This window comes from Camelus bactrianus, chromosome 1 (assembly GCF_048773025.1).
Source record: "Camelus bactrianus isolate YW-2024 breed Bactrian camel chromosome 1, ASM4877302v1, whole genome shotgun sequence".
Classification (NCBI taxonomy): domain Eukaryota; kingdom Metazoa; phylum Chordata; class Mammalia; order Artiodactyla; family Camelidae; genus Camelus; species Camelus bactrianus.
In genome coordinates, this window is record NC_133539.1 from 132,738,569 (window position 1) to 132,761,704 (window position 23,136).

The 23,136-nt window shown below is 50.4% G+C and overlaps 2 long non-coding RNA genes across 3 annotated transcripts; one reads left to right on the forward strand and one right to left on the reverse strand.

The window, feature by feature from the left end:
* Nucleotides 1–1,637: 1,637 nt before the first annotated feature.
* Nucleotides 1,638–4,388, reverse strand: LOC141579037 (uncharacterized). The gene is made up of 2 exons (XR_012509952.1): nt 4,085–4,388; nt 1,638–2,694 (listed from the first exon to the last, which is right to left on the reverse strand). It is a non-coding gene; the product is annotated as an uncharacterized LOC141579037 (long non-coding RNA).
* A 151-nt stretch (nt 4,389–4,539) lies between these two features.
* On the forward strand, nt 4,540–23,136 carry LOC141579038 (uncharacterized). 2 transcript variants are annotated; one of them, XR_012509954.1, is made up of 10 exons: nt 4,540–4,663; nt 9,629–9,710; nt 13,000–13,584; nt 14,642–14,765; nt 16,489–16,606; nt 16,965–17,091; nt 17,493–19,123; nt 19,776–19,885; nt 21,280–21,833; nt 22,385–23,136. It is a non-coding gene; the product is annotated as an uncharacterized LOC141579038 (long non-coding RNA). The 2 variants fall into 2 exon arrangements; XR_012509956.1 differs by having other exon boundaries at nt 22,940–23,136.

The window sequence follows — 23,136 nt, forward strand, 5'->3', positions numbered from 1 at the left end:
CCCTGGAGAGCTTTCTCCCGGCTGGTTATTCACAGGCGCTGAAGCTGTAGAATCTCGATCTCACCAATTTAAAGGGCATCATGATTAATTACAAAAGCAATCATTTTTTCAGTAGCAAAAGGACAAAAGACTTTGTGCCCCGCACCTCCAACTTTCTTCCTCCGCCTTCAGAGGTGATTCTCACTCTCTGGGCAAGGGTAGAAAGCAACACACAGAATATTATTTTTCAATGTTTTCTTTCCCACTATGAAGATTGCTTTCCCAGAACCGATGAAGGCAAGGATGGTTTGGCTTCCCTGCACTGAGGATTCAGAGATGCAGGGGGGAGGGGAGTGGGGAGATAATTCAGCATTATTGAACCAAACCGAGACATTAAAAGTTTCTATTCTAAACAGAAAGAAAGCAGGATGCTATACAAACGGGAAACCATAGTTGGAAATGCAATAACGAGTTACAAGACAATAAACATGAAGATGGAAAAAAGAAAAAGTACATCAAAATACAAAAAGGTGGTAATGGGAGACGGTAGCATGAAAAGATAGATTTTTTTCTCTTTCTTTCTTTTTTTTTTCTCATTATTCTTAGGATGTGTTGGAGCCTACGTGATTGTCAGTCTAAAGGAAATAGATATAGTAATGAGTTGATATACTTGAAAAAATAGATAACCACAAATCGAAAGCATACAATAGAGTCGCAAAAAAAAAAAAAAAAAAAAAAAAAGAAACAAGCTCAAAATTGCTTAAAGACTTAAACATTAGACAAGACGCTATAAATCTCTCAGAAGAAAACATAGGCAAAATATTATTTGATATATATCTCACCAATGTTTTCCTAGGGCAATACACCCAAGCAACAGAAATAAAATACAAAATAAACAAATGGGACCTAATTACACTTATCAGCTTTTTCACAGCAACAGAAACCATAAGCAAAACAAAAAGACAACCTATGGAATGGGAGAAAATTTTCGCAAAAGATGAGCCTGAACATGGCTTAAATTCTAGACTATATAAATAGTTCATACAACATAATAAGAAAAAAAAATAAACAACCCAGTCCAAAAATGGGCAGAACAACTAAACAAGCAATTCTCCAATGAAGATATACAAATGGCCAATAGGAATATGAAAAAAAGTTTCAATATTGCTAATTATCAGAGAAATGCAAATCAAAACTACAATAAGTTATCATCTCACACTAGTCAGAATGGCCACCATTCAAACATCCACAAACCACAAATGCTGGAGAGGCTGTGGAGAAAAGGGAACCCTCCTACATTGTTGGTGGGAATGTAGTTTGGTGCAGCCACTGTGGAAAACAGTATGGTGAGTCCTCAAAAGACTAAAAAAAGACTTATCATTTGATCCAGCAATCCCATTCCTGGGCATATATCCAGAGGGAGCCTTAATTCCAAAATATACCTGCACCCCAATGTTCACAGCAGCATTGCTTACAATGGCCAAGACATAGAAACAAACTAAACACCCACAGACAGATGATTGGATAAAGATGTAGAATTTAGATATAGAAGAATATTACTCAGTCATAACAAAGAAGGAAATAATGACATTTACATCAACATGGATGGACCTGGAGATTATCACACTAAAGTGAAATAACTCAGAGAAAGACAAGTATCATATGATATCACTTGTATGTGGAATTTTTAAAAATGATACAAATGAACTTATTTACAAAACAAAAACACACTCACAGACTTAGAAAACTAACAGGAGTTTGGGATTAACAATTACAAACTACTATATGTAAAATAGACAAACAACAAAGATTCACTGCAGAACACAGGGGAAAATATTCAGTATCTTGCAACCTTTAATGGAAAAGAACCTGAAAAAGAATAGACTATGTATATGTACAACTGAATCACTATGCTGTATACCTGAAACTAACAAAACAGCTGTATATCTGAAACTAACAAAACATTGTAAATCAACCACATTTCAATTAAAGAAAAAGATAAGTTCTAAATACCTTTATTCAAAGAAAATCTTCAACTCTTACCTCTTACGGAAAGTAAAATGGGAAGCTTGAGCAGGACCAAATTATACTGAATGAGAGGTTACATACCTTCCCCAGCACGTGGCCCATGCTACACACACATCGTGTTTTCCTTCAGGTAAGAATGGCCCTTACTACCCAGGGAGCGAGTCCTCCTTAGACAAGGCCTGTGTGGCAGTGGCCTTCTTGTCACCGCTCCATCTCACCAGGAGGCCAGGATTTTCAGAGCGGAGGGAACACATATCTCATACACTTCAGATCTATTTCCTGAGAAAAACTATGGAAAGACCAAATTCACCTGCAGTGCGGGAAACATGAGCAGGACCCCTTAGCTGACCGACAAGCCCGAAGCAAGATGGCCTGATGTTCACATCAGAACCAGAACAACAACCGTCTGGCCCCAGTTAAACGATCACCATCTCCCCTGCAATGAACGGTTGGTACTCAGTGTCAGGGATGATTCTGTTGAGACTTGAGAGATCAAAAAAGTCAGACCAGGGAATCCGGACCTGGTGGATGTCCAGGCTCTGCCAATGGTAGAGGCGGCCCCAAGGGGGTATCACCAGCACCGATTCCTCCATTTTCAGCAGGGTCTTCAGGAGGAAGGCGATGTGGATACAGACGCTCCTATGGAGGCTGAAGCCCTCTGGAGGGTTGACGTCACACAGAAGGTACCTGGCAGGGAGCAAAGGAGAGCGGGTCTTCAGGGCCAAGCCTCTGCACAGGAATCCCGGCTTAGATAGAACAGATACAACGGGAATCCCTGCACAGCCCATGGCCTACAATCCAGACACATTCAGCAGCTTCTGGTTTGTATAGTGGAGGCACTGCCCACCCGTCTCCATGTGGCCAATTACTTCGAGTCCGGGAGCACATGCAGAAGACATCTTGGCATCTGTCTAACAACGCTAAGTACCTGACTAGTACCTGAGCACACATTCTCCAGGGGCTCTCAAGCTTCTTGGCCTACAGACCCCTGTACACTCTTAATTACTGAGGACTCCAAAAGGCTGCTGTTTATGTGGGTTAAATCTATCAATAGTTCCTGTGTTAGAACTTAAATAAGAACTTTAAAAAATGCTTATGATTTCACTTAAAAATAATAACAACCTACTACATGTTACCATTAATACTCTTAAGCAAAAAATAAGTATATTTTTCTAAACAAAAATCATTAATGAGAAGAAGAGCAGTGATTTTAATTTCTGCAAAACTCTTTTGGACTGGTGAGTTCTGAATTCTATCTGCCTCTAAATTCCCTGTTTTGTGATATCACAGACCAGGTTTTCCCTGGAAATCCCCACAGGAAACTCGGGAGTGCAAGAGTGTGCAAAAGGCAGGTGACATACCGGCGTTTCTATGAAAATAGTCTTGCATCTCAGGGGCCTCAGACACACTTTGATAACTGCTGCCCTACCCTAGGCGAGACTCTCCTACACAAGAGCCAGGCAAGGGTCCTGGCTTCTTTAATGAGTTATCGCAGCCACACTCCTCCCTTATCTGTGTTAATGTTCCCACAACCTCCATTACCGCAGATGAAGATGTAATCCTCAACTGGGGCCTCTAATCCCAGAAGACTGCCAACTTTGAGAGGGAAGGCCCATCTACCATCCCTACACCCCGCACAGTCTATTTTGAGTCAAGCCCTAGATAACTGCTAATCGACAATGACCCTTGTCTTATTCCTGAGTTTTACCGAAGGAGCCAACATCTGGATGGAACTGAAATTTCCCTGCAGATAAACAAGGCTGATAAACCACCCCATTCAAACATCTGATTCTGGGGCTCTTCAAAACCCGGATAAGGCCCCGCTTCATAAAAGTCAGGTCCTCAGCCTGCCCTTCCCGGGGGTTCTGGGAGGCCGCGGCCAAGCAGGGCTACCCGGACTCGCGGTCCCAGCCCCAGTGCCCGAGGGGGAGGAAAGCCCGAGGCTGTGCCCCAGCCCTGTCCTCCCCGCCCCAACCCGCTCCCTGGCACCACAGCGCCTCCCCGGCAGCCACACCAACCCGGATCCCACCCCGGTCCATGTCCACTGGCCCCGCCAACGGCGCGGCCGTACGTTTACCGTCTGTGGGACGCCGCCCCAGACAGGATGTCGGCCGCCGACTGACCAGGCAAGAACTAGTCGCCCAGGCGAGCAAGCCGCCAGCCCCAGCAGCAAGCACCGCCATGGTCCCGGGTAGCTGCACACTTCCGGAGCCCGCTGCCCGCCCCAGAAGCTCACACCGGCCCGCGCAGAGCGCGGCGCATGTAGCCATGGCAACGCCGCGGGGCCCTCCTCTAGCGCTTGCGTCTGTGTCCTCCCGAGGCTAGACGTGAGAGGGCAGAAATTGCGGAGCCAATGGGAGCCAGGGCTCGGCCAGGACGGGGGCTGGGGGGAGGCTTATGGGGCAGCTGGGCGGGGCCGGGGCGGGCGGTGCCGAGCAGACGTCCTCACCTGCAGCTGGCGCCGGCCGGATGCTGGGGCGGTGCTGCCACCAGTGGGCGGGGCTGCGGGGCGGTGGGGCAGCGGGGCGGGGGCACCCTCACCTGTCCATGTGTGTGGCTCAGCCTGGGCTCCGCGGCCTCCCCTTGCACCGGACGTGGACCCAGGCTGCCGTTGGGCAAGATAGAGGACTGAGCCAAGGCACAAACGGCTGGCCAGGTAGGGCACCTGAAGTGCAGATCCTCCAGGCCCGCTGCCGGCCTTGAATTCACGCTGCTGGGCAGTTTCCAAGGAGACGGGATCTGTCCTAAGAGGGGAGATAGGGCAGGGGTGCCAGATGCCGGGTTAGGTGCGGTCTTACAGGCTAGCCACGGTGAGAGTGTTCAGAGAAGCCCCTGTGTTGGCGGGGCTAGGAATTTGGGGTATGGGGTGGGGATTGTGTGTGCCATGCTCTGTGGTCTCCCCAAGAACTCTCACCCCCAAGCAAGGGACCCTGCTCCCTCCACCATTCACTGCACCCCCTGCCTTCCCCAGCACCACTACCCCTGCCCCCGGAGTGTCCCATGACCTCTCCCCACACCGGGCACCGTCCCTGTTACAGGTACTGAGGTCCTGGTGGTTCCAGCCCGAGGGTGGGGGCTGTATCTGACCAGTTAGGATGCCTGGAGCTTTGTATGAAACCTCAGAGCATAATGCAGACGTGCACAGAGGCCCCTCAAACAGGATTCCCTGCATGGCCCTCCCACCACGGACCCACAGCGCAGCTGCCACACCAGGCCAAGCCTGCTGGAAGACCGCTGGTCCCTCTCATCCTGTTCCTGATCAAGAGTGCACCGGCCACTCTGCTGGGTATTTAGGGGGCCTTAGAAGAGCAGCTGGTATTTTCATGGGCAAATATTTGCTCTTTTGGGAAGATTTCAGTGCAAAGGGATGTAGGATATGCTTTTTCTGTTGCCCTGAAACTGGTGACTAGGATGCAAACTTAAGTCAAAACAGGTTTTAGAGAGAGCTGCAAAATATCTAACCCAAAGATCACTGTTCCCCAGCAAAGGCAACACCACCTGGCCGGTGGGGTCCTTGTCCCTCATTCTGGAGGTTGGGGTTTGCACCCTCCAGCTGGGACAGAGCCCGAAACAGCTCTGAACACGCTCCAACAGGCTTTCCCAGCAAAAACGGCCTTTATTTTGAATCTGGGTGAAGGAACCAGCTGAGACATCTGAGTAAATCTTCCTGGGTGTAACCAGGCCTTTTATGCTGAATGAAAGAGCGGCTCTCCACATGCTAACTTCTTAGAACTGAATGTGTGTCAAAACCTTCATGCATGTAGCATGTTGGGAACAGCGTTTCATGGTGAGGGGAACTATATAACTTACATGTGTATGGGGAAGCCCTCACTCCAACCGGCTTTTCCTGCGCACACTGCCTTTATTTCGAAATTGGCTGTTGCTGAGAAATCTTGGTAAGCTTTCCTAGGTGTAACCATGCCCATTATGCTGGACGAAAGAGCAGCTCTACACTTGTTCACATCTCAGAAATGAATGTGTGTTGAAGCCGTCATTCATGTAGCGTGTTGGGAACACAGTTTCGTGGTGAGAAGAACTATGTAAATTACATGTCTATGATGAAGCAATTGCTCGAAATGGGTATTCCAGCGCATACTGCCTTTATTTCGAAACTGGCTTCTCAGAAGACCTGTGGTCTCCACTGCAGGTCTGTCTCCAAGCTCTGGGCCAGCATGGTGACTCTGCTCCCCCTGTCTATTCTGGGAGGTCTAGGGGTCCTCCATGGCCCTTCCACCATTGTTTCTTTTGGAAACACCCCACAGATGAAATGGGCCTGAGAACAGGAGAGCTGGATGCCAGCAGCCACTGCCCAGTTTGTGGCTCCTGGGAGGGGCATCTCCTCTCTGTGGGCTCTGATCTCACCTACCCTCTCCCCAACCCCCACCCCTCTCCTCCTGCATTTCCCGATTGATCCCTGGATAATGGTCCATACCAGGAATGACCTGGGAGAGGTTTTATGAGTCTTTAAGGGAAAAAAAAAAGAAATCTTTAAACAAATTACTGAAAGTAACTTCCAGCTTTCCCGGGAAAGCCCTCTTTCCAATGTTTAAGGCTAGTTGACAGGGTGTCAAATTGCCTAACCACTCACATCTGAGCAACTGCTAACTCTTTCCAGTTCCCCGCAGCATCCACCTCTGGCAGCTTGGCCACAAGAGGGCAAGAAAGCTCTTTCCCCATGCCAGCTCCAGCGTGGCTTTGGAGGCAGTGGAGGCTGAGAGAAAGGGCCCCGCCCTGAAGTTTGGGGGGCCTCCAGCCACAGCCAGAGGAGCAGGAGTTTTCAGAGTGCCCCAGGAGGGAAACCAGGCAAGGCTGCCTGGCCCAAGTCTTCCCTGCCCAGAGAGCCCCATGAACTGCTTTGGGCCCCACTCCCCATTTGGGCCCCCTGCAAAAAGGTACCACGGGATCCACACCTGAGAAGGCAGAAGGATGGCCCTTTGGCCTGGGGTCCCAGCAGGTGTGTCCTGTGATACCTGTGGCCACATATCTTCCTTGTCTCTCCAGGTCAGTGAAGGGTCTGTGCTGGGCACCTTGGTGCTCAGGAACATGGGAACAACTCTAAACTCAGAAGGACAGAGAGACTCTGCCTGGAAGCAAGGATTCCAGGGAGACGCCTTGCCCAGAACTGGGGGACTGTGTGCTGAGTAGACCCCTGGAGGCAATGTGGGGCTGTGGGGTCCTCATCAGAGAAGGGAGCAGGTGTGCTTTCCGGGGGTGGAGCCCTGCTTTGTCCAGTCATGTCCTTGTGTAAGACTCATTTACAAACACCTTCCAGTCCACCTAGGGGTGGCCTCAGAGTTGGGGGTAGAGGAGGAGAGTGAAGGGTGCAGACTTAGGGCCCCCTGACCCACCCAGGGAGCCAAGGGTCAGTGGGAACATCGTGGGAGTCTAGTGCAGGGGTGGAGGACGAGAACTAAGAACATGCCAAGTCATGCAATAAAGTGACCTGTGATCACGAGACACAGGTGGCTGTACACCAAAGGAGGGAGATAGAAATTTAGACCCAAGCTCTGAGAACCTTGAGAGGGGCTGGAGGGTCCCAGGAGCCCTGAGGAACAGCTCTTCTAGGGGCACAGATATCCCAATAAACACATTTCTCATGGATGCTTTTTGGGGTGCAGAGTGAGTTACCAGGATCCTAAAACTAGTATGGAATCCCACCCCCTTGTTCATCACGATTCCTGGCAATAAATTGCTGTCATTTGTTCCTGGACATGCACAGGGGAGGTGACTGCTGTGGTGGTCACTGCAGGACTAGAATCTTCTGGTGTGGGCTCTGTGACCACAGAAACCCAGGGGGATTTCTTAACGGGAGCACCTGGAGTCCATGCCTGCAAGGACCACCCTCATGGGATGGCCAATGATCCCGTGGTACCCAGGTCACCAAGTGACGAATTTGTGAGGTTGCCTGGGGTAACCTGGGGACATGTAGGTTTCTGTGGTCAGCACGTGGGCCCAGCACTGCGCGATGGTCTGCACAAAGAGGGGCCTGCCCTCCTGATGATGGCTTCTAACACCTGCAGGGAAACTGCTCCCTGGGCGCCTGGAGGTCCATATTGAGAGCGTCCTGCCAGCCATGAGGGATCACCTTCCCCTGATGCAGAGGCAGACCTCTCCCCCTTGAGGCCCAGGGGACACCTGGCTCAGGTCCCAACTGTGTGCCCTGGACACACAGAGCCCCAGATCTCTGGCACAGACTGGGGTGTGGTTGTGTCGGGGCAGAAAAGGCCCAGGTAAGGGGCTCATTCAGGGACAGAGGCCACTCTGCAGGGATACTGGACCTGGCAGCAATACACTGCTTCAGAACTTACCTGGGCTGGGTTTCCAAGCTGTGGGATGGAAGGGCCTCTCCTTCCTGCGGTGCAGTGGGGGGAACTAGATCCATCGTCAATATCAGCCCTGAAAATGGAGGCTGCACTACATCCATTCCTGGAAAGATAAATCAGGCCCCTCCAGTCCAGGTGACTCAGAAAGTCAGTCAGCAATGTTCGGGGCCCCCAGTTTAGGCTTTGAATTAGAGCTGAGCGGCTCAGGAGGCCAGATCCCTGTCCGTGGCTCCAGGAGTAGGCTTTCTGCTGGGGGACAGGATCCTCACAATCACCTGTGTCTTTGTGGGACTTTCCCCTCTGACCAGCTGGGAGGCAGGGTGCAGTTGTGGGAAATCGTGTTTCCATGAGCAGAGGGCCACCAAGTGGTGGGGGCACAGGAGACTGTGAGAATGAGTCCCGCAAAATTTCTGGAATCAAAAAACTGGCAAATGTGAAAAAGTGCATAATTTGTTTTATCGAACAGGCTGCTTATGTACGTTTGGAGGGCCAGGTTCAAAGACTCTGCATCCATCCAGGACAATAGCATCAAGAGAAGAACAGACAGAGCAGAAGGAGATCTGGGGTTTCCCCCAGGAATGAGGTGGAACAGGGATTTCTGCAGATTTGCAAGGCGTCCCCTACCACTGAGCATGGGGTTAAAACCCCACGTGACCACCGTCGTGTTTGGCTTGGGCTCTGGATCTGGCCTGCTCATTTATTCTTCCAGCTGAGTTCCAGAAACTCAGAGGGTGGACTTTGAGGGGCTGCGTTTGGAACCTAGTGAGGAGCTGGATGGTCCTTTATATTGAGTCCCTTCAGCCTAATCACCGTAGCTGAATCCCAACACCCCCCAGGCACCCAGGGTGGCTGTGGAGGGAGAGAAAGCCTGGCAGGCGACCTAGGGGTCCCACTGCTCTGTCCCTCCCTTGTCTTCATTCCCTTTCACCCCAGAAGGTGTGATTGTCTCGTGTCATGGTGGCCACCGTAGTGTCCCTCCCAGCAATCTCTCTTCTCCATCAGGTGGGGTTCCCAACCCCACTCAGCCTTCTCTCTGCATGGATGCTGAAGGACCAGGACCACCTGAATTTCTGAGCTTGAGCAGTAAGGTGGAAAAAAAGAAACCAATGGAAACAAAGAAACAAGTTATTGTGGCAAAACTGCCCACCACAGAGAAGCTGCCCTGAGTGGAAGGGAGGGTGTGGGCATGCCCATTTGTTTCCTGTCTCCCAGTGCTCTTAGCTTTCTTATTGCAGACCTGCATGGTTACAACAAAATGATCTGCAAAACTGAAAATATTTACTCTCTCGCTTTTACAGAAAAGGCTGGCCAGCCTCTGGTCCGGTACCAGGCAAGTGATTGGAGTCCCTTTCCAGTTTGGAAACATCTGGGCAGGCCCAGGTTTGCAAAAGTCTTTAAGAGTAGTTACGGAGTTTTGCTTCTAAAATTCTTTACGGCTGTATATACTTCTGAGATGCGGTTGTGCTGTGTAATTCTGAGCCGGGATTTTCTCAAACTGTTTCTCACTTCTTATACCAGACATTCCTAAATTCCAAGGGGAACTGTATATTAAGGAAGCCATGGAATTTAGGAAAAGGATACAGATCTCATTTCCTTTTAAGCATCAGTGTACCTCCATCATGGCATTATTGGTTATGAGTTATTGATAGGGGAATTAAATAGTAAACAGATTAATAGAAAATAGGGGATTTTAGGTACACAGGTTCATCTTTTCAACATTTTTTGTAATATTTGCAGTTTAAGATGGCCATTCCTGAGAAACAGGTAGCCTCTTAGAATGAAATGGCATTTCCTCTGAACCATACTTAATTTTTATTTCGTAGACAGCAGGAAGGGTAATCACACATCACACATTTGGGGACGTCAAAGAGAAAATGTAACTTTCTGGGAGCGCACTCCCCCATCTCCCCCTGCTCTTTTCACTGTCCCATTCTCCCTGGAAGGCTCTTTCTTATCTTCTTCTCATGGCTCCAGTAACTCTTTCTTCCTCCTCATCCCTCAGCTGGTAAGGTTACTTTTCTACTTTGAACAAGCAAACAAGCCAACAGAAGAGAAGTTTCACAAGCAACTCCCAGCACATCCGCTCACCTAGTGTTGTCTGTGACCTCACTCTCGGTGCCCCACCTCTTATTACAGGTGACATCGAAAGCCAATTCCTCGAAAAGTCCCCAGGGCCCCATCCCTCCCATCTTCTCTGGGTTGTCACTCCCAAAACCATCCTCTCTTTCACTACCTCATCTATTTTGTTCTGCTAGTTGGCTCCCATCAGTATATAAACGTCCATCTTCTTAAAAGAAACAAACAGCACTCCTTGACCCTAATTCACCCCCACCAATTGCCACCCTGTGTCTTTGCAGCAAATCTTTAAGGAGTTGTTTAAACTCACTGTCTGCATCTTCTCTTGAGCCATCCCCTTTTACACCCACTCTGGCTCTTCCCCTGATCCCTCGCTCTATGGAAACTGCCCTGTCAAGGCCATCAGTGACCACACGTTGCTAAATATAGCGGTCAATTTTCAGTCCTCATCATGCGTAGACCCTCGGCAGCATTTGACCCAGCTCTTCCATCCCTCCTCCCCCGTGTTCCTGCTTAACTTAAACTCCAGCCCATCGCTCTGTCTGTGTTCTGCTTTTGGTCTACTGGCTGGTCCTTTGCCAATGTCTCCTCTTTTTCCCAAACATACACTGTGGGTGTGCCCCAGGGTTGGCTCCTGGGCCTCTCATCTCTCTCTCTGCTATTCCTTTGGTGGAAGCAACCCAGCCTTGGAAATTGGCATGCCATCAATTTCTCGATTTCTCCAAAACTCCCTGATTTGCCCTTTCCATCTGGACCTTTATCCCTGAGACTCACATTCTTTTTCTTTCATTAATCTTGCTTTCACATTCATACATATGTTCTACTATGTAATTACTTTTCCAAATTTTGTATCAGTAAATATATATATCATGTAAAATGCTCAAATCTGTATTATTTCCACTAAGATGCTTATTCTACCTTAGAACCTTTCTGCATTTCTGTATTTATGTGAAAAAAGCGAATAGCATTTCTACAAGCCTCATAGTTAATCAGTGTGTTTGTTTGGGGCTATTATGTAACATGAAATAATGATATATTAACATAGTCCTTTTTCATTTATTTTTATGTAACACCAAGATGAGGTTTTTGCACTGAACACTGGTTTTATTGAAATTTTACCTACGTTATGGACAGTCAGTTTATGTGAAAGCCCTCATTTCTCCCCTTTCTGATATATTTTCCATTTGGCTATATATAACATATACCTTGGCATGAAACAAACTTCCCAAATCATTCACATAATACAATTAATACATTTAAATTATATTTTTTAAATGTTAAAAAGAAAAAGAAAACAGACTCCTCTACCTATTAGGCATTTCTGTGGCAATATGTAATACACACCTTAACCATGACATTGAAGAACTGAGCTGATACCAGCCCCTTTCCACCTGCTCAGCCCCACCTTGTCCCATCCCTTGTGGATGGAGAGGACATCCCTCCCATTGTCCAGGTCCAGATGTTGGAACAATGTTCTTTCTGTCTTTCTCTTACACACACAGACAGCAAATCCAGCTTGTTAGAAAATTCTGGGTATTCTGTCTTCTTAACCACCTGCTCCCTGCTCCCCGCCCTCCTAAGAGCCACCTTCAGCCCTTCCTGGACACCAATAGCCTCCTGTTTCCATCTTTGCTTTCCTACAATCTCTCATCCACACAGAGTCAGAGGGAGCCTGCAAAAGCATACATTGATGAGGTGGGTTTAGTTCAGTGGTAGGGCGCATGCTTAGCATGCAAGAGATCCTGGGTTCAAAAATGATTATAAATCAATAAAAAATGTTAAAAAAAAAAGAGATCCTGGGTTCAATCCCCAGCACCTTCATTAAAATAAATAAATTACCTCCCACAAAAAAACACAAACACAAAAGCTTAAGTTGGACTATATCACCCCTCCCCTCAAAACTCACTAAACGGGTCATCATTTCATTAGGAGCCAAAGTCGTCACAAAGGCCTCAGGACCCGGCGTGCTCTGCCTCTCTGCCCACACTCTCCCCCTCACTCAGGGGGCCTCTGGCTCCGGCTCTTCCTTCTTCCTCCGGATCTATTCTGCTTCAAGTTCATTACTCCGTGAGATCTGCCAGGATTGCCTTATTCCCTCCTGCCTGCCTCCCACCCCACCGCCATCACCGGAGTTTGCTCATATCACTCTTTTTTTTTTTAATTTTTCCAAGCTCTTACTACCCCCAACATGCTGCCTGTTTCCTCTACTACAACTCTGAGCCCCCAGTGATGGGGAGTCATGTCTATTTTGTTGACTGATAAAGCCCGAGAACCTTGTGAATTGGTCTAGTTAGGAGATTCCCGTACGTAGTAGGAGCTTATACACATTTGCTGAATGACTGTAGATGCCTTGGTCCAATCCGATGAAGCACTTCTGTGTCCTGCTCAAAGAATAACTGTCCTTTCCACCTGAGAGGGGGTGACAACTTCCTTGGTGATCAAAGGCAAGATCTTTTTGCTTTATGCTGTTAACCTTAGGCGGGGAGACTGGGGGATCTTCATATATATTTTTAAATTTGGTTCACTCTGCAGTTTGTCTTTGGTCTCTGTATAATTTTGAGAAACTCTTTATGAGTGATCATTCTTCCATCAGATTGAACAGGGTCCAGGGTGAAGGACCAAGCCTGTCCCATCGGCCATCCTATGTGTCATGTCCTGGGACCCAGTGGATGCTCAGCATATAAGTGAACAGACTGGAGTGAGTGAAGAGATGGGAGCATCTCCTTATTGTGGTGGCTGCTCTCTGTCAGATGCCTTGAGATTTGAGGAAGGGTTTACAAGTGCGGAGAGGGGAGATCAGGTCCTCTGTGCTCTTCCTGAGTGCCCTGGCTTTACCCATTCCCCCAGCCCACTCTGGGCAGCCAAGTTGAGGAGCTGGGCCACCGGAGGTTGTGCTGATCAATAATCCACCTTCACCCCAAGTCCGGGGGTTAGGGACCCCTGGTTGTAGTCTCTGGAGTCAGGTCCTTGGAGGAATTCCTCACTGAACTATGTTTTGGACCTTTTATTTTTCTCTATAACCACCAGCTGAAGAAGATTGTCTTAGACACATGGAAGCTGAGGACGCCTACTGTCCCCTCGGAACCCAGGTGGGGCTGGGAGTCTGCTGTTTGTATAGCCGGTGGGCTCGTGTTGCTTTGGGCATCCCTGTGTCTGAATTCCTGCAGTACACTCGGTGGTAAGGAAGGGGTGCCTGGCAGGGAGGGAAGTGGGTCGGGAGACTGCACAGCTGTGGAGATGTTAACCTGGGGTGTGCAGGAGCCTGCTGATGCATGGCATCTCGGTTCAGGGAACTCTTCACCCTCAGAGGGGTTCCCACTCCCGCAGGGGCCATTTGATCAGGGTGCTGGGCTGTCAGGGGACCGCAGGGTTCCCAGTGAGGATTACAGTGCCTTCAGGCAATGGGAAATGAGGGGTCCAGCGGCACTTGAATTAACTGTGCACCCAAACCCAGCCCCCACCTCTTTCAGCCTTTATCCTTATCTGCAAAACTGGAAATTTATTAACCATCCCGCGGGGTCGTTGATGGGCTAGGACAAACTAGACAGTCAAGAGCTGGAATTCCTCTGTCCCCTGATTGTTTTCCTTCTTTCTGACTATTTGCTCTCACAAGCTCAGTCTCTCTGTCTCTCTCTCTTTCACTTCTAACTTTCTCTCATGCTCTGGTTTCATTTGACTTCCAACCACCGCCCCTCACCCTCGCCAATCCCCAGATGAGTGAACTTGATTTCTGTGTGTCAGTTCCAAATTCCCAGGAAAGATGCTCTGTCTCCCTCTGGATCTGTTGTCCAACCCATCAGTTGTGGCCAGATGAGGGAGTCCCTCTGGGACCAGTGGAGGGTCTCCGCCCAGCCCCCCAGCCACCATTTTGGGAGCACATATCTCTCCAAGGAGGAGGTACTGGCTGTGACCTTGTGTCAGTCAGTATGAATTTATGTCTCCTCTTGCCCCTCCTTCATCCTCCTAAACAAAGATGAAAATTAAACACTCCCGGGATTTGTGTCATGGAACACGCAGGGTGGGGGCTAAGGGGGCTGGAATCTCTGCTGCATTTAAGGGACTACAGTGAATCCCCAATGAGAGCCTGCAAAGGGAACACCACCGCCCCCACCTGGCACTTAGGGTGCTGAGTCTGCGTGATGTTGAGCTAGGCTTCTGACCACAGCTCAGGGGTCTGGTCTGACCAGTTAGCCTTTGAAACCAACCAGCTTTGGATTCCTCAATCCCTCCCTGAGGTTTTACCTGAACCACCAGCTTCTGCATCTCTGAAGACAGATGATGAGGACCCTTCACGTAAGCCGTTCGCACAGCCCTCTGCAGGCCTTTGTGCTGCACGGTCTGCCCGGCGAGATAACTGAGGTTGGTATTTTACTGATGTTAGAAATAGTCTGGTTTCCCTATGTACTGTTTCACTGAACAAGCAACAGAAGCCACCTCTCGCTGATAAAAGCAAAAAGGGACTTAATGAGAAGATGCTGGGAGGGTGTATGGATTGGCCAGGACCGGAGCCAACCCAGGAGCTGTAGGAGGTGTTAGGGAGCCCCAGGCACCAGGCCGGGCTGGGTGCTACCGGGCCCCCTGCCACCCCAGAAGGGACCCCTCTCCACCCGACCCTCCACCTCACTCACTGCAGGTTCATATCCCGGCAGGGCCAGGTCACACTGAAGCCACCAGCACACACCTCAATGGGGGAGTTGACACCGTCTCAGCTGAGGGCGTGCCCGGTGTGGGGAGAGGCCCAGTTAGAAGAAGGCGGTTCCCCTACTGTTCCGAGTTAAGGTGCAAGTCAGTGCCCATCACTCAGGAGAGCCAGGCTGGACGGACCTCATTGCGGTGACTAGGCCGTCTGAGTTCACTTAATACTTTCTATGTTTGAAGGCCCTGGAGGGAGAAAAAGTGAAGTTTCTAGAACTTATTTTGTGTTTCCCATGTACCAGGTGCGGTAAGCAAGCCACTTCAGACAAGACCCAGAGCAACCACGTTAATAGGCCACGGAGCAAGTAGTGCAGTCAGGCCTCTGTGGACCCGAAACCCGTGTCCCCATCAGCTCAGTAGTTACCAGTGGAAACTGGGGGGATTTATGGGACTGTGTGCTCCTGTAGGGGCTGGGATGTGTGTGTTTAAATCCACATCTTCAGAAACTCGGCTAGAACCACAGCCACTTATTGCACGGAGGCAGAGGAGGGGAGGATTCCAGCCTTTGTTCCAGCTCGTGTGGAGCTCAGAAATTGCTCCTTCTGTCCTGAAAACAACACCAGAGCTGAGGGAGCTGCAATCCCACTGTACTTCTTAGATCCCAGAAAAATGAGGGGAAAATCTGCTCCCAACACAGAGAGGCAGCCAGGCAGGCTTGGCGAGTCACAGCTCCCAGGGCAGAACCCGCTTTTGTAACAACCCCCAGGGCAGGCAGATTTAACAGGTCCCTGAGGCCAGTGGAAGTCTCAGCGTGGGGAAGTCCGAGTGTGACAACTCCAGGGGGCCAGTCAGAGGGGCCCCCTGCTCTTTTTCATGCATTTTACCTCCAGGACCGTGTCCTGTTCTCAGAATGAAGGCCTCAGAGGATAACTCCTCATGCTTCCTGCCTGGAAAGGAGAAAATAACTCTATTGAAATATACCCAAAACATTCTGTTTCATTTGGGGAAGTTGTTTTTTGTTTGTTTGTTTTTTTAATGAGAAATTATTTTACCAGAGCCTAACCAACCTGGGAGAAGGGAAATCCCTTCTGTCTCACCCAAATTGGGGTGGGGGGAAAGAGACACACTTGTGGAGGTCACAGCTCAGGGCATAGGCTCAATGAGAACTAATCACAGGACTACAGATGCCCTGCTCTGTCCTGCTCCCCCAACACCTTACCTCCATGTCAGTAGGGCCCCTGTGTAATAACAGGAATAAAACTAAAAGAAGTAAATGTCTCAGGAGTGTCAAGGGAAAACCCAAAGACAGCGGGGAGATGAAAACAAGGACACACAGGCTGTTTTAGCCTCTCACACCAATAGCTGTAGCAAACTACACACAGCCCATCCCAGTAGATAAACAGAAAACCTCACAGAAGAAAGTATTTATTTTGGTTCTCTTACCCAGTGCATTCCATGGTGCATCCTCGCCTAGAATTGAGTGGAAGCAAGTCCATCTCAGAAGGGACATAACTGAAGAGGGATGGCTTTCCAGACTCTGATGGGCAGAGAGAGCAGCAGCCTGGGTGAGAGCATGGTGAGGGGTGGGGTAGGGGGTGGGCTGCCTTCTTCCCCAAATAAGGAAACTTCCTGAGGCCAGCACAGGAGGGAGGGCCATGGGGTGGAAGCAGCCAGACTTCTTCATGAGAACTGATGGGATGCCTCAAAGGGAACATTCAGGTACCAAAACTGGGCCGTGAGGGTGGGAGCCAGTCGGTCTGACTCAAAGCCCAGGACTGAGGTGGGCGTACAGCAGGCCGGTCTTACTTGGCTGGATCCATTTCACTTCTCCGAAGCCCTGTGTAAAACATGAAGCGTGGACGGCCTGGTGAGCACAGCTCTGCCCTCAAGACCTGTTTCAACTCCTCTCTTCCCGGAAAACAGCATCTCTGAGCCCGCCCTTGGTGACCTCAGAGAGATCACCCTAGTGGCCCAGGCTAGTGACCGGGAACATGTACCTTCCTGCAGCCAACCCCAGACGTCCACTGATGCATCATATACTGGCAAAGATGTGAGTTCCTGTGCATTGGTCTAACAGCAGAGACTCTGCCACAGGCCCAAGAGGTGGTGTGTGGGACATGCAGGGGTGCAGGAGTGTAGGCAGTGCAAAAGTGTAACTGGTGACAGGGGTGCAGGGGCTGTGGAGGGCGCAGGAAGTTTAGGGGATGCGGGGGTGCAGGGGTGCAGAAGTGCAGGCAGTGCAGAAGTGCAGATAGTGGCAGGGGTGCAGAGGTGCAGGGAGTGTAGGGATGCAGGGAGGTGCTCATTCACGTGGCCAGGATTAGAAGGCAAGTGCACATCCTCGCAGTCAGCCTGACCCCGGGAGGCTAGTGCAATCGTTTGGGGCGGCGGAGGCGGCGGTGCGTGGGAGGCTGCCAGGGCAAGCCGGTCGATTTCTTCTCTTCCCTGCAGCTTGGCCTAGGGGGGCCTTGGCCGCTGGAGATTCGCCAGATGTTGGACTCCAGGTAAGCTTGCTCCTGGGAGGTGGGGCGGTTAGGTCAGGGGGCAGCGGCAGCGACAGGGGGGCGGAGCGCGGCTGCCTCTGGCGAACTGGTGGAATAGCTGCCTTCTCCCGGCTGCCGGGCCTGGGAGCGGCCTCTGCTGCCCCTGGTCACCGTACACGCCTGTCCCACTCAGCTTGCTGAGTCGGGACGGTGCCATTAATGTGCGGGGCCCACGGGGTTAGGGGGACTGCCGCGCGGAAACCGGTCAGTTCGCTCAGCTCTCCCCCGCGGCGGAGCCAGTGGCAGCTTCTGCTGCCGTAGAGGCGGGACGCGGGTCTCCAGGTGAGCTTGCCCCTGGGAGGCGGCGGCGGCGGCTGCAGGGGGAGGGGGTCCGTTCCAGGGAGTAGCTCCATTTCTTCTGTCCCGCGCGGCCTGGCCTGAGGGCGACCTCTGCCGCCGGAGATTTGCCTGAGGTCCGACTCCAGGTGAGGTTGCACCTGGGAGATGGGTGCGGTGCAGTCAGGGGGCTGGTAAGGTGGTGGCTGCGGGGATAGGGAGGCTGCCCCTGGGTAGCTTGTGTATTAGCTCCCATGTCAGTGCCGCGTGGCCTGCAGGCGGCATCTGCTGCGCCAGGTCCCCGGACACCCCTGTCCCACTTTGCCTGCTGGGGGCGGGAGGCAGGGTAGTCAGGGTGCACGGGTGGCGGGGGTCGGGGGCCTGCAGCGGGGGAGCGGGCCCATTTGCTCCCATCTTCCCCGAGGCTTGTCCTGGGGGCGGTCTCTGTTGCCCTGGGTTACGGGACACGTGTATCCTAGTCGGCCTGACCCCGGGAGGCGGGCGTGGTACGTTGGGGGTGGTGGCAGCAGCGGCAGGTTTTCCCATGGAGCCGGTCCATTTGCTCCCATTTCCCCCCATGGTTTGCCCTGAGGGCGGTCTCTGTTGTCCCAAGTTCGCCGGACGTCCATCTCAAGGTCAGCCTGCTCCCTAGAGGAGGCCACCGTGAGGTCAGGGGTCAAGAGAGGTGGCTGTTGCGGGGGTAGGTGGCTGCCTTGGGGAGCTGGTGGATTGGCTCCCGTCTCCCCGATTGCCTGGTGTGGGAGTGGCCTCTCCTCCCCCAGATCACCAGACACACCTGTCCCATTCAACCTGCTGGGGGAGGGGTGCCCTTGGCGGTGCCTTTAAGGTGCGGGGGTGGCGACGGCGGGGGTAGAAGACCTGCAGCGCTGAGCCTGTCAATTTGCTCTCCTCTTCCCCGCTGCCAATCCTGGGGGCGTCCTCTGCTGCCCAAGAAGCCGGATGCCCGTCTCCAGGTCAGCTTGCTCCTGGGAGAAGGGCGCGATGCGGTCGAAGTGCAGAGGCAGCTGCGATGTCCGGCTGCCCCGCCTAATGGGGCCACTTCTTCTCCTCTCCACTGACCTGGCCTGGGGATGGCCTCTCCCGCGCAAGATTCGCCTGACACCCCACACCCGGTCAGGTTGCTCCTGGGAGGTGGGCGCGGTGAGATCAGGTGTTGGAGAGGAGAGAGGGGCTGCCCCTGGCGAGGTGGAGGATAAGCTCCCATCTCTCTGGAGGCCTGACGTGGCCGACCCTCGTTCCCAGGTCACGTTTCTCCGGGTCATATTGCCCCGGGGTTGCAGTAGGGTTAGGGGGCGGCGGGGTGTTGGCGGGGGTATGGAGCCTGCCGCTTGGGAGCTGGTGGTTTAGCTCCCATCTCTTCCGCAGCTTGGCCTGGGGGCAGCCTCTTTTGCCCCAGGTCCCAAAGCACAGTTTCCCTGACAGCTTAGCCACTGGAGGTGGGCAGGATGTGCTGAGGGGGAGGAGGCAGCTGCCAAGGCAGCGACGAAGGGGGCTGTCCCTGGCCAGCTGGTCAATTTGTTCCCATCTCAAACTTTGCTGCCCCAGTTTCGCAGAAAGACCTTCTCCAGTTAATTCTTCTCCTGGGAGGTGGGTGCAGTGCATGCAGCCCAAGGTCTGGGCTCTCCCCTGGGGAGGGGCAGAAACCTCTTGTTCTCCTTTGTCTTTATTCTTCAGCGAAGGGGTTACTTGACCCAATTCTTAATTCTGAGGAAGTGTAGCCTGTGTTACGGAAGAGCTGCTGGACAGTGAGGTTTCTGGGTGGGTTTTCACATCAGCTGATGCTCCAGGCAGGCAGGAAAGCTATTACTCAGAGCTCCTTAGTGTGGAGTTGGGGGACGGCCCCGCCATCCTCACCATGCTTTTTAAAAATGTGTTACTCCTCTCTTTTTCCTAGGTGACATTTTAGGTTATTGGGTCACAGATTGCTGGCACACTCATCCCTGTTCTCAAATATCTTTTAAACTTGGGTGAAGTGATAAGTAGGGGAAGATGATTTACTGAAAGGTAAGAATACTTAAATTTGCATTAAAGCTAAATTCTGTCAATCTTTCTCAAATGATTTTTCTCTGATTATAAATCCACGACCTAGTGAATGTTGTACTCCTGTGTAAATCATTGATCTTCACATCACATTGGTTGAGTGGTCAGCGAGATTTGTTAATTAGATTATTCCTGAAAGGAAAAGCTCAGGCTTTTGAGAATTCCTTGTCGGATATCACCCAGGCAGTCACAGTAGAAGACAGAGCTGATATAAAAATCCCTCAGCTGCCTGAACTGCAAAGCTTCTGGAATTACTGATCCCTGAAATGCAGGTGACACTTGATGATAATCTGGGGGATGGTTTATATGATCAGATTCTTCCAGTCCTGTAAATGGGTTCCGTGGCCCCAGCCCTGAAAGAACTGGTCTTAGGGGCCATATCATGAGGGGTAGGATGGGAAGGCAAGGTCTAAGAGCTGAAATCACTGAGATTCCACACTCGCTAAACACAGACTCCAGAGCCTAATTGTTGTCAGGTTCTGTTCTGGATTTGAGAGTGTGTTCAGACATGATTCTTGCCCTTCAGGAGACACTGCCTGCGTGGTAGTAACCTTTACATAGATCTCGGGAGGATGGCAATTACGTAGATGGGCTGTTACGGTTCTCAGTGTGCCCAGGCTCGCTCTTCCAGGCACTCGTGGGAATAACGAGTCATCTTATTCACTCACTCACTAATTTATTACCATTGAATTGATCATTTGTCCCACAGTAAGTGAAAGAAGGTATCAGGAAGCTGAGTTTTGTCCCCTCTCCTATCACTGATTGTATCTGTCAGTCGGGCGCCTTGAGTATGCATTGTGAAATGGTGGTATTTCTTGCCCAATGGGGCTGCACTGTGAGTTTTGAGAATCAGGGGAGTCACGTGGGTAGGACAGCACCCTGACACACATGGCCACCCCACCACATGAGACAGCATTGTCGATGCTCAGGTGACCCGATGTAGACCGCGGTGCTAAACCTGAGCATGTTTAGTGATCTTGGTGGCTATGAAAATACAGACTACCCGTCCTTACCTCTGAGACTCTGAGGGTGTGCACACCAGAATTCTGCATTTTAAGAAGCACTTTAACTAAATCTGATGAAGATGATCTGATTGTCCCACTGAGAAACACTGGTGTGCGAGACACCAATATTGAGGATTCTCAGGGAGCGATGTCTTTTCAGGATTTTCCAAGGGTCCTCACTTGAGACTTTTGCCTTGGGTGTAATTGTATGTGTTCAGAAGTGATGTCTCTCACTTCCAGTGCTTGTCAGCATGCTCTCTGCAGGGGTTTGCTCTCAGTAGATGGCAAAAACTATGATTCTTCAGGTCACCGAGCTAGAGTGTGAGCGATATTTTATTTTGGTTTTCTTTATAGCAATGCAGAGTCTCCCGAGAACAGATTCAGACTGAACAGATTTGTGTCAGACTTTGGGAGACCGCTGGTGCCCAAGATGTTCTCTGGCAGGTCAATGACGAATCTAGGTCCATCTTTCACAGCTACGTCAATGAAGTGGGACACTTCGACAAGGCCAAAGCTGGTATCCCAACCATAGCCCTTGACAGTGATGTTCGGCTCCAGGAAGCCATCAGATGCAGCAGGTGGCCAGAGGAGGAGCCGAACTTGCTCATGAAATGTGACATCCCCAACTTCATCAACACGGACCAGAACTCTTCCTTTCGGGAAGATGATCTGATTTTCGAACCACCGAATGTTCTAGAAAATAAGCCAGTTGCCCAGACCCCACACAAAGACTTGAATTGAGAAACGTGCATTGTCAGGTGTATTTTTGAAGATATGAATTTTGTCTTTGTATGGCAGGAAGTCCCTTTTCACAAAATTGTATGTGTTTTTGTCTGAGAGAGAGAAATGGAGACAGACAGAAAGACGAAGAAGCAGAAGAGAGCCCCCTCAGAAGAGAGCTAGTTAAGGTGAGTTTTGTGCCATTAAAAAATATTTGGGGTTTTGGGGGGAACAAAGTATTTACACTGTCTCATTCTCCTCGTTGGAAACCTTGGCCCCACACTCAGTGTCAGCATCCTTGAACAGGGGTTGGCACGGTGCATTTTATCTCGCGCTGCCTCTTCCACGTTCTGCCTTTAGCACGTTGCTTTGCCTCCCAGGGCTGCCACCCTTTAAACTGTAATGTGAGGAGTCTGGAGTAGATGATCCATCCCAGCTCTGCTGTTTTGCAAATTTCTGATTTCGTATTCGGATGAGGCTGGGATACACCTAGAGCAGTATAAACCAGGCCCTACCTCCTGTCTCTTGCTGGGGCAACCCTCAGGTCTGTGCCTTCTACTCAAGCCTTTACTGAGCCCAGCTTTTGTCAGGAGCCCAAGTGCCTACCGGGATGGCAGGAGACCTGTCTCTCGTGGTCACGGTGGCCGAAAATTCTATTGGTTGTGCTGAAACAGCTCTTCTGAGATCCTCCGGCCACCCTTGCTCCAACCTGAGGACAGACCTACCGTTCCTTTCCTAGGAGGAGGATCAATCCATGGTGCATTTTATGACAATCCTGTCCCCAGGAATGCACGGAAGGTTATCAGCTGAGTGAGGGGAAGTGCCTCTGTGTCTCTGTGTCCCTGTATCTCTGTCTGCTCACAGTGCCCTGCCACCGGCTACTGAACAAGAAAAGTGCTATTCACCATTCTGTGTGTTTTGCAGATGTGTAGGTGATGGTCTTGTGGCTCATGTGTGGGCTTTGTGCTGGGATGGTGAAGGGCTTATAAATACCTCATCAACATGTATTCGAGGTGACCTGGTGCCACACAGACTTGATTCATGAAGGCATCAAGCCTGCACACTGGTTTGGAAACAACTTGGTTTTGATCAGTCACACTGCATGCATGACTCACTGCTGATCTCTGGGTGGTTTTTTCATTTTAGATTTATTCACCCAGTGTCTTGCTTAAGCTGAAAAATACATTTATTTCACTAGAATATTCTCGGATTCTTTGTTTTCACACATCCAGTTGTTTAATTCATTAAAAATCATTTTGTGTTTATAATGCCTCCTAATTTCTATCAACTCTAGGTTCCCAGTGGCCTGAGCCATGCACCAGATTTGATGTAGGAACTGTTCCACCAAAAGAAATCCCTTTGCCATAATATCTTTTGAGGAAAATATTATTCTTTAAGGCTCTAACAGTAAATCGTAGAACAAAGCATGGAACATTTATTGTAGTTAATACATGTTCATGCAAAAAGAAATGATATTTTCATTAAACAATG